Source organism: Meleagris gallopavo, chromosome 15, assembly GCF_000146605.3.
Source record: "Meleagris gallopavo isolate NT-WF06-2002-E0010 breed Aviagen turkey brand Nicholas breeding stock chromosome 15, Turkey_5.1, whole genome shotgun sequence".
Taxonomy (NCBI): domain Eukaryota; kingdom Metazoa; phylum Chordata; class Aves; order Galliformes; family Phasianidae; genus Meleagris; species Meleagris gallopavo.
In genome coordinates, this window is record NC_015025.2 from 1,971,590 (window position 1) to 1,983,395 (window position 11,806).

The window sequence follows — 11,806 nt, forward strand, 5'->3', positions numbered from 1 at the left end:
ATTTAACAGCATATATTTTAATACAAAATGCTGGCAATACACATGGGGGCAAATAGCAGGGGTTGATCCATCACGTTTGGCTCTCCCCATTTTCTCCTGCTACAATCTCCCCCAGCTGCAGCCCCAGCATAGGGAGAGGGCAAAGTGACCATGGAGTGGGTACAAGCCAGGGGCTACCCAAACCCAAGGCATGGAAATATCATACGGGGCAGTGGAACATCCCACAGGGCACTGACAAATGGGCTTGGACGTGGCAAGGATTTCTCCCACTACTCATAAGCCTGAATGCAGAATGAGATCCTTTCAATAGATTCTTTTTTTTTCTTCTTTTCAATTCTGGGGGAATTGTGCAACAGGGACATAATTCTCTATTACTTTTTATGAAATGGCTCAAAATCACGGCGTTTTAGCTCATTTTTCCAGACACATTCCAGACCCCGGGAGCAAAGCACGTGCGGTGCTTTCCCCCACGAACTGCTGATGGCTGGCAGTGATGATTGCAGACACAAGGACAGCACATGCTGTACTGATGGCACGTCCCTCCCGGTGTCAGCACCCTGCAAGCAGCACAGTGCTGCCAGCAGGACACGTCCTGCTCCCCTTCAGCCGTCCCAGAGCCAAGCGTTTGCTCCATGCTTTACATGCCCAATGAACCCCTTCTGCTCTGAAAACAACAGCAGTATCTCTACAGGGTACTGAACTCTTCTTTCATATGATCATCCGCTTTCTCCCACTTTCCTGGGAAGTGGCCACATCACAGCAATGCTCCACGGCCAGCTGTGAGTACCCTGATGGTGACATGCAGAAATGGCAACCACAGGTGACCAGGGAGTGGCCCAGCTCACATCAGAACCCATAAGCATTATGTTCTTCTCCTCCTGTGGGCGAGAGCTGAGGCTTTACAGGGCTGCAAGGCTCAAAGCATCAGCACCTGCTGTGGCCCAGCTGCAGCCAATTGGGTGCTGGGTGCTGGAAGCAGCCCTGATGGGGACATCCCCTTCCCTGGGAGATGCACTAAACTGAGTTCCCTGCTCCTGGCCCAGCTATAGGGTGACTTTTCTCACTTTGAGGTTTGGCCTGGCTCTGCTCATCTCACACAGGTACTGGGGCTCTGCACCCATGGAGTGCTCTGCGACATGAGATGGGGACCCTGAAGCTCTCTGTGCTCAGATCAGCCCTCTGTGCGTGCTGTTACTCTGGTGTTCCACTTGCCTGAGTCTGTGCTGCCTGATGTTAAATATGTGTGCTTTTATATATATGTATATATACCTGCACGCTATTTACTGAGCAATCCCAGCTAATCTCTATCCATCCAGGGGTTTAGGATGCCCTTTCAGCAGGGATTTGTAGCGTTTGCTACACTTATTTCCTGAGAATGCATTACCTGGACTTTCGGATGAATAATGTAGGTCCTTGTTCAGCAAGTTACTTACAAATGTCGAGCCTTAAACTGCTGAAGTCCATGGATCTGCTTGTGTACTTAAAGTTAGACACGGGCTTAAGTGCTTCAGTAAATCAGGGCCTTATAGCCCAATTTGGCACTCCTAATAAGGTCTGCAGATATAAATAGCAGGCTGTATTGACCCAAGGATGCGTTTGCCTTGGTCAGTGCTACCTCTTGCAAGACAAATGGCAACAAAGCTGAAATGTCCTCAGTGGATACAGGGACCCTCTGAACAAGCACAGGGCAAACCCAGAAGGTGCGAGTCAGACACTTCTTACACGTCTGATGGTGACAGAACAAGGGAAAATGGCTTTAAAGTAGAAGATTTAGGTTATATTTTAAGATGATACTCTTTACTCAGGGGTGAGGCTGCCCAGAGAGCTGTGGTTGCCCCATCCCAGCAGGTGCCCAAGGCTGGATGGGGCCCTGGGCAGGCTGAGCTGGTAGGGGGCACCCAGCCCAAAGTACAAGGTTGGAAATAGATAAACTTGAATGTTTCCTCCAATCAGATGAACGTTAAGGTTTCTTCCAACCCAACAATTCTGTCATTCTATGAGACTATGTCCCCTGGGTATTGGGAAATTGGATGGGGAGATGCAATGGATATTCAGGTTGGAGATTAGGAATTTTTTTTTCTCAGGAGTGGTGATGCACTGGCACAGCTGCCCAGGGAGGTGGTGGAGTCACCGTCCCTGGAGGTGTTCAAGAGCCATGGAGATGCAGCACTGAGGGACGTGGTCAGTGGGCACGGTGGGGGTGGGTTGGCAGTTGGACTAAATGATGTTAGTGGTCTTTTCCAGCTTTAATGACTCTATATCCCACAGCTACCTGTGAGGAGGCATGCAATGGGGCGGTGTTGGCCTCTCAGGTAACGAGTGGTAGGACATGAGGCCTCAGCCCACACCAGGAGAGGGTCAGGTTGGACACAAGGGAGAATGTCTTCATGGAGAGCATAGTCAGGTGTTGGGATGGGCTGCAGAGTGGGGTGGAGTCCCCATCTCTGAGGTACTGATGTGTAAACATGGCACTGAGGGATGTGATTTGGTGATGGGTTCAGTAGGTCTGGTTGATCCTGGAAGTCTTCCCAGCCTGGCTGATGGGTTGGGCAGCAACCACCTGTTGAGACAGAACAGTTGAATAGGTAGTTCTGGGGTCAGCAATGAGGCAAGATGGACTGAGCCACAGCTGGCAGTGGGGGGCACAGACCCGTCCCCTCACAAGAGGTCTACAGGAGCCCCACGTCCCCATGCTGCACTGCTGGAAGCTGCACAGAGCTGGAATTTACTCTCTGTGTTGCAGGTCCGGCTACAGCTTGTGCCTGCCTCTTGGTGTAATCCAGAGCAAAACGCAAATTTAGATTAAAATTCTGATAAAAACATCACTTTTTGTTGTGGGAGGGTGCAGGATAAATTTTAACCCCAATGCTTCCAGCAGCCGAAGATGAAATGCATCTTCAGGAGAATCACTGCTGCCCAGATGGGCTTTCATCCCACTTTATCAGGTGGCTTGTCCATGCTCTTGAGGCACTTCATTAGAGCATTTAAATGATCTGTAAAGCTAAAACTCATCTTTCTGTCAGCCCTCCAGAGCACTGCCCTGCACCCAACCATCCTCAGAGCCCAGCACTGCAAAGCATCCTCCTGAAAGCCTCTTGTAACAGTGAATTTCTGTCTGTTGACTGAAATCATTGCCTGTGGAGAACACATGGGTGCCTTCCCCAGGATTTATGGCAGCGCTGTAGGTGTGTGTCTGCATGCTGAGCCCACAGGCTCTCTGCTTGGCTCTGGCAGAGTCTCCTTCCTCTCCATCCCTCCCAGCCCTTTCCCCACCATGACTTTGGAAGAAGTCTGCACGCCACAAACCAGCAATTTTTAACATCAAAGCACACAACATCAGAAATCTTTTGGCTCTTACAAGTCCAGAGATAAAATCTCCATCTGAAGTATTCTAAAGCAGTGTTTTAGGGTCTAAACTCAAGTGAGCAAGGATTGTTTAAGCATTTCTAAGCCGCTGGGGCTGAAGGAAGGGATGCAGTGGTAGGGACAGCTGGAGGTGGGCTATCCCCTCCTCGGCAGCATTTTGGGGGGGATGTCTGAACAAGGTGAAGCTGAGCTGTCAGCAAGGGTTGTCAGCACACCCTCCCCAAACCCGCTCCCAGGAGAGTCTGCAGCTCATTATTTTGTAAGAAAACTGGCTTCTCACCAATGAGCAGCTCTCTGTGTATATGTATGTACAAGGGAAGGCTTCTGAGCATACCCAAGGTTGGGTATAAAATAAAGGCACACAGTTGCCTTGCTTGCTCGCACACTGCATTTTCCTCCCAGCACAGGGAGGACTTGCAGAATTTGTGAAGTGCTCAATGTTTTTATGAAGTGTTTCTAACCCTCTTCTCTTTGAGCAGTAAAGCTTGGCAGGGGAGCAGCTCACCTGCTCATAAATTAGAAGGCGAATTAAAGATGTGCCATTGTATTTCTGCTCTCACCACTTCTACCTCCTGCTTTTAAGACGTCTGGGGGTGGCGATCCTTGGAGGGGGGAGAGCAGCCCCATGTGCCTCTATCACCCTGCGTGGGATGAACAGAGATGGGAGCTGTCACCGTGTCAAAGCTGCCCACAGCCCAAGCGCGGACTGATGGAGCAGGGGAGCACGCAGCAGGGCAGGGCTGTGCCACACGTGGCACACAGCCTGGAATTTCCCCTGACTCTTGCTCCCAGGCTGTGAGCAGCCTGGATTTGGCAGCCTTCACCCTCCCAGTGTGGTCCTGGGTTTTGCTGCCCGCTGCAAAGCTCCATTAACCAGCGGCTTGATCTCATATTAACAAGGGGAAAGAGGCTGGGAAAGGAGCCGCAATTAAGGGAGGTGAAAGTTAAAACATCAAGGGAAGTTTTTAATTGAACAGTAGCCCTGCAGGGAAACACAAAGGAGAATTTGGCAGTTTTGCGGACGGTGATAATGTCACACTTTTTGGAGAAAGAGGAGGGGAAAAAAAGAGAGCTGGGGTGGTCAGGAGCTTTGAAGAAGTAGGACGTGTACAAAGGGAAGGAGAGGGAGGGGAGAAACGCTGCTGCGTGCTGCTGGCTCTGCATGGCAGCCACATCTTGCCATGTGCCAGGTCTGGCAGGAGCCGCCGTGCCCTGCTGTGTGCATGCAGCTCCCCAGAAGTTTGGGCTATTTATTTCAACTCAGCACGTTCAGGACAAAAATGCAGTTCCCTATCAGCCATAGCACAGGACTTAAACTCAGCACCCCGCCATGTCCTTATTGAAGCAGCTCCCAGAGCTCCTTCCCTTGCAAACCAGAATAAATTGGGTCATTTGGTATTTTGCCATTGATGGATTTTGGTGAGCTCAAACTGAGCCTGTGAGCCTCCTGGTGTTTGCTGCCTGGGCCCTTCTGCAGGTTTCTCTCTTTGGAGAACAGCCCTTCCCACGAACCCAAGGCTCTCTCAGTCTGTTCTCCCACTAAGTCATCAACGTTAGAGCTTCTCTTTTAGGATTTAATTACAGGGGTGGAATTTTTGGCCCTGTGCAACCATCTCCCAGTCTCACCCTGACACAGAGCTGGCAGGGGCTCACCGGCACCACAAAGAGGAAAGCACCCAGAGGAGTGCAAGGCTCAACTCAACACCTGCTCAGCTGGCCCTGGGGACACAAACCCATCAGAATTTTGCTTCTGGTGCAGGGGCATCAGCTGTGCTGCCATCTGAGGGAGATGTGGTTGGAATCAAGGGAGAAGACGTCCGTGTCTGACCAAATCTAACCAGTCCACTCAGTTCTCCAGCTCTGGCTGGTTTATCTGATGCTTAGGAGTAATCTGAAGCTCAGGAGTTATAAGAGAAATTATTCCGTGAATAATGATTCTATGATTTGGAACAAGGAACATGAACTTGGGAAACTTCAGTACTTGCTGGTTGATCACAGGGAAAAAAGAGAGACCTCACAATGTGCCTGAACTGTTTGTGATTGTTGACTATGATAGCGAAGGAAGATGGAAAATAGTCAAAATTTTTTGCCTTATTCCATCTATGCAGTTTTCCTTTAAAATTAACGTGGATGCCAATATCAGCTCCTTTGCAGTGCTGGGTGACTCTGAGCCTAAACATTTCCTAATGTTTAGCATTTAGTCCAGCAGCACTGTGGATATTTTGGATCTTTGCAAGATGTAACTGAGAGGGAAGTGAAGGGCTTTGCTCACCCAAGATCCTATTTTTGCACTTGAGGTGGTAGCCCTCCCTAAAGGACCTAAACACTTCAAGTTGGGGGAGAGCTTCTACTGCGAGACCAAAGCAGAATTAAAGCAGCTGTGCAAATCGAGGCAGTAAACTGCAAAGCCCAGCAGCTGGTGGTTGAGAACGCCGAGGTGCAAGGACTGGAAGCTGAGAGCCCCGGGGACGAGTCAGGTCCGCATTTGCTGATCCAAACTCACTCCACAACACTCATTTTCTGCCCTGCTGAGAACCGCAGCTCCCAAAGGAACACCTCATCTGCAGGGACTCACATTGATGTCACTCATCCCATGGGCTGTGCAGCACCCAGCGAGGCTGGCACGGGGCTGAGCCCACGCAGCGCGGCGTTCTCTCCTGCACACAGCAGCCATGGTGAAAGCCCTGCTGGGACTAACACACCTTTAATTAACGGCAATTTGGTGGAAAATCCTGTAGCTTCAAAACGACCGTGTGAAGAATTGAGGCGTGCTCTCTTGCTCTGGTTTATTTCAGTCATGTGCACAGGGATTTATTGAGACATCCAGGCGGTGTTTTTGAGCATTAGGTGGCTCTCTCCATTACAAATCCTTGGGTTTATGTGCATTGGGTAATGGACTTCTGACGGAATTTGGAAATTGGAAAGAAGCCAGGGCTGGGGAGTCCTCGGGGCATCATGGCTGGCACCCAAGGAAGAAAAAAATGGAGAGGGAAAAAGTTAATGAAAACATATATTTGTATAAACAATCAATGAAGATCGTGTTCGTGTGTTAAACAACCACCTTGAAATTGGTCTGTCTCTAAGGACTGAGCAATTGCAGACTACCTTAGCATGAATGATTTATGACATTCATGAACTTGGCAACTGCATCAGTTTTCCTAAACCTGGCAGCAAACACCACCTGCATATTAAGTGAAGATTTATGATTTATAAAACTCACCTCATTATGCAGAGGAACATGAATTGTCTTATGTGTGCAGTCTATAACTCCCGGGACAGATGAAAAGGCAGCTATGACACACAATTTATGTGCTCCGGCTGCTGAAGTTTGTAAGGGAAAAATAGGCAGAATAACTGGGTCTTTGAGTTGGGTATGTTCAAAGCTGCTGAACGACACGGTGGCTAAAATCCCTGCTTCCTTGGAAGAAAAAAGGCTTTGCAAAGATTAATGGTGGAGGTCACTCAAATCAATGCACTAAACGATGCCCTCCCTCCAAAAAGCACAAGGGAGAGGAAGCATCCAGATGCCTCCACGGAAAGCACGCACTTGGCATTGAGCTTGTTGCCTGTATTCTTCCCCGTCCTTCCTGGTGCCCTTTTATGATCTTCCTCACATCAGGATGCATGTTGCTGCTTTCAGGGAGCAGCTCTGCCACGTTTGTGGCTCAGGGTGGAAGTCCTGTGCTTTGGGGAGGGCTGAAGGAAAAAATATGTGAGCTGAGCACATGACGGGGTTCAATCCTTTGGGGCATGGAGAGCATTGGAAGACTTACAGACAGGCAGAGCCGGTGGACTGGAAGTGAGTGACACAGTTCAAGGAGTTCAGCCCAGATCTACCATCTGAGTGTGAGTGAATGGTGGTCTGTATGTGCCCTTCACTGCCCCAGCTTGTGCAGACACCAAGGGCAGTGGTCCTATGTGCCAGGCAGAGGTTTTGCTGCTGTCCTCATGCTCCTAGATTTGTGCCTGTGGCACGTCCCCTGCCATATGGATTTGTGCCTGTGGCATGTCCCCTGCCATACAGTGGGGCAGTCACAAGCACCTCCCCTTCGTCCTTGCTGGATCCATTTCCATCTTGAATGAAGGGACCTGAGCTGAGAAATGCAGGTCAGTGAAGGCTCCAGGGGTGTTGCTGCAGTGGGGCTGTCCCCATGGGGGTGGCAGGAGGAGTGGTGCTGGGAGTGCTGCTGTGAGCAGGGGCTGGGGGAGCTCCTTGAGATGGAGCTGAGGTGCTGTGGGACGTGTCCTCCTTTGGGAACGAAGGGGCTGAGAAATGCTGGCACAGCAGCAGGAGGTGAAGGAATGAGGCTGGAGGCTGCCTGGGTATGTCCTTGTTCTGCTGTTTTTGGGGGACGCAGTCACTGTTTGTTTATGCTGTAAAAAGCTGCATTATAGCTCTTTGAAACACATCTTGGTGCTACTGGAGAGGAGGGAGTCAGGAATGTGAATGGCTTTCTATTTTTTTCCCCTTCTCATTGTCTTATTGCCAAGGTAGCAGAGAATGAGTGAATTCTCTCTTAAACCCAAATCAGGAATTTTTCTCCTCCAAATGTTACCCATTTGTTTCATGCCTCTCATGGGGCTGGTTTCAAAACGAAATTGTTGTAACTGTGAGCATAAAATAAATTGTAGGCTCTACCTGGCCTTGGCCGCTCCAGCAGGAGTTTCCAGCACAGCCCTGCCAGCTGGGGAAGGGCTTCTCCCCCCGCCTCACGTGCAGCCAGCCAGCACAAAGCAGAACTGCACGAAGCTTTCTGCCTCGTAGCTTACAAAGGAGAGGATGCATATTTAGGAAATGACAAAGGAAATAGTAGGGATGTATTAATGGAGTGATTTATAACACTTTCAGATTGGAAAAAAAAAAAAAAGAAAGAAAACAACTGCACTGTTAAAGGATAAAGACACTGCCTGAGGACTCGCATGCTGGCTGGGGATTTTGCATCCTCTAGGTTGCATCAAGGATGGGAAGTGATGGCTGATGGATAAAAACCCAGGGAGCAGGTTAAACTGGAGTGGTAAAAGGGCAGTGGGCGACGGGCAGCAAGAGGAACTGCTGCTGGAGGGAACAGCACGGTCACAGGAGGGTGCAGAGGGCTGCCCTTGGTGCCTCGTGATGGCCCGAGGGAGTGCGGAGGACTGTGTGTTCCCACAGCTGTTAGAAATCTAAGAACATGGCTCTGCAAACAGCAGAGAGAGCAAAAGGAGTGGAGAGGCTTGGAAGTCAGGAGGGACAGCAAAGGAGAGGGCATGGACCTTTGGGCTCGTGCTGGGAGCTGTGGGATATTTGGGAGAGATGGTGAGTCTGCTGTGGGACATTGAGCCAGAGTAGAGGACCTGGTGGGAAAAGCCCACCAGGGCGAGAGGTGAATTCCTGTACAGCAAAGGACAGGCTTGAGCCAGGGCAAGCGTGAGGCAAAGCCTTATCAAAGTCCCTGGGGCTTTTTCTGCTGGTGCAGTCCCATCAGCCCTCCCACCACATCGGTGTGGCACGGCTTGGTGTGACCTTCAGAGCAGCAGGACAGACACTCAGCTGTCAGCACTGCTTTGCCTCTCTGAAACTGCTCTTTGTACCTCAGCTGCTTCAGATCAGGGCAAAAAAAAAAAAATCTGCAGAGTACTGCATTTGGAAGTTTTCGTTTGTAACATGCTAATTGCCCTCATTATTATGGTTCCTGGAGGCACCTCGTATCCTTATTACAGCAGCTGCAGTCGTGCAGGGGTGAGATGTGGTTTGCTGCTCCCTCTGGTCGCTGCGTCCTTGGTTGAGTGACAGGTCTCAGCCACAAGCACTGCAAGGAGAAGGTCTGGTGAGCTGCTGGCAGGCTCACAGGCAGCCTTTGTGTCTGTCTGCTGGTTTTGTTGCTTCTGTGTTACTTCCCGGCGTATTTTACGATGCTCCACAGGCTGCTGCCTGTTGCCAGTCCCACTGGCACCACAGGAGGAAACCAGGAAGGATGCTGTGGTGTCGAACAGATCGATGTTGAATGCCCACCCCAAACCCTTTCACTCTTGCTGCAGTCCTCCCAAGATGACGAGCTAACCAAGCATCTGGTGTAGCTCATTATTACAGTGGTGCACGTGAACTGTTAAATACCCAAACCCAAGAGAAACACTTCCCTGCAGCTGGGAGGTCTTATTTATGCCCTCTTCTCATCGCTCCTGAGCACTGTAGGCAGCCCTTCATTAGGCACATGAAGATAACTTCCAATTCAAACATGACCTTCTCCTCTTGTGCACCAGGCATGGTGGGACTCTGCTTGGCCTTCTGCTATGCCCAATCCCCACTCTTTCCATCAGACTCCATGTCAGGGCACAGGAAAGCAACAGAAGTGCCGCTTTCTGACAGCTGCCTCCCCGGGCTTCCCTGTACCAAGGCACCTCAAACCATGCTTTCCTCACTCAGGGTAACTTCATGTAGGAGCAGGGGAGCAGGAATCATCTTCAATCTCTGCTGACGGGAGGTAATGGATGTGGAGATGCTAACGCAGAGTCCCTGTGGGCCTTGCCGTGATGAAGGCTCCAGGCTGCCTCAGCACTGACAGACGCCTCAGACATGCTTCTCCCTTTGAGAAGAGGTGCGACCTCCCTGTGTTTCACATTTTACAGTGACATCCTTCAGACAGATGCCTGTGGAGCTGACAGACACAGCAAAGTGGCTTGAAGCTCTTTAGGAAACCAGCTACAGCCCCGCTCCGCTCCTGTGAGAGCCCAACAGATGCTGGGCTGCTGATCCTGGTGGAGCAGGGATGGCTGCTGGTAGGATGTCTGCAGCTGTGCAGGGTTGCCCTGCTGTGGGACCAGCCCTGGCCGTGCTTCAAACCACCTCGGGTATCGCAGGATGGCAACAAGTCAGGCCCCCATGGGCAGCTCCTTTGCATCACATCTGTGGCACTGTGCCACATCATGTGGCACATGTGTGGGCAACTTGCTCCCACTGTGGATCATCCAAGGGGAATGGCATCGTTTAGACCTTCAGAGCAGGATGATTTCCTTTTGTTTCTGCCACCTCTGCAGCAGCTGCTGAAATATATTTCCTTGTAGTTCTGCTGGGAGCTGTTTGAGATCTCCTGCCATCCAGCCCTGGGTGAAGCTTGTTCTCTGCAAGATCGGGAAGCATGGAGCAGCTGTGCAGAGAGCTCCTGGAGCGCTGCACATAAGTGCGTTTGTGTTTTAATTGCAGCCCTGCCAATGCTTGGGAGCTGTCAGCGATGTGAATTAAGCTGTCATTCTCCCAGGATCACGATGCAGAGAGCAGCCTGTGAGCAGCACTACCATGGCTGTCTGCTGCCCCTGCCTGGCACGGCAGCAGCTGACACCCATTCCTGCCTGGTACAGCATCCCATCCCTGTTTGGCACGGCAGTGGGTGACACCGGTCCGTGCATGACATGGCAGTGGGTGACACCCATCCCTGTCTGACAGAGCAGTGTGTGGCACTGCTCCCTGCCTGGCATGGCAGCATCTGAATCCTGTCCCTGTCCCAGCAGGTGCCTCCCCCTGCCCTGTGGCCTGGCTAGGTTGGAGGTGGCTGACTCCAGGCATGCAGCACCGTGCTTTTCTGTCAGGACAGCTGGGGGTGGTCAGCCCCTCCGAGCCCTGCAGAAGCACCCACTGAGCCATTAAGCCAGGCATATGCTGTCTTGTGCTAGCCATTATATTGGCTGGGGATGCTGATACTGCAGGACCTGGGGATGCTCCCTGATCTCTGCTGCCCTCCTGGGCTACACGAACAGATGCTGCCCAGCCTTCCCTGCTCTGCTCCATGGGTCAGGCACTCAGTCTGGGGTTGCAAAGCCCCACCAAGCCGATGCAGGGAGCTTCCATCTGTGAACGGAGGTAGGAATTTCTGGTAAATTGAAAAACAGAACTCCAGTACTGTGGGAGTGTATTGGTGAGACACTGCTAGGCCCAGTGAAACACGGCCTGGAGGTGAAGCCGGCAGTAGAGTGAAGCCCACAACAGCTGGGGGTGCTCGAAAAGCTGCCATGCACCAACAGCCCGCACCTCGCTCCATGCAGGGCCGGGCACCACCTAAGATGCACGCAGGACCGCCGCACACGCGCACACCGCTCGGCGCGCGCCCTCACCCGCGCAGCCGCAGTAGGACCGCACAGGCACGGGGTGCCACGCGCATGCGGCTCCTCTAGGAGAACCGCGCATGCGCGCCGCTTCCCTGACGCAAGCTCGCTGCAATCGCCCTGCGCTTTATCCTGTCCGACCTTGAGTGCGCGGCCGCTCTCAGGACCCGAGCTGCCCGTGGCTGTGCCGGTGTGCAGCGGGCTGCGTCGGCTCTCACGCCTCCGTCAGGTGGTGCCGGCGGAACTCGCTTTTTTTCCTTACGGACTCCCGTCGGCGGCGTACGGCTTTACGCTGCCGTCGGCCCCAAAACAGCGTCCCGAAAGCGAGCGGTGGGATCAGGCGGTCTCGCGGGCAGCCCGCGCC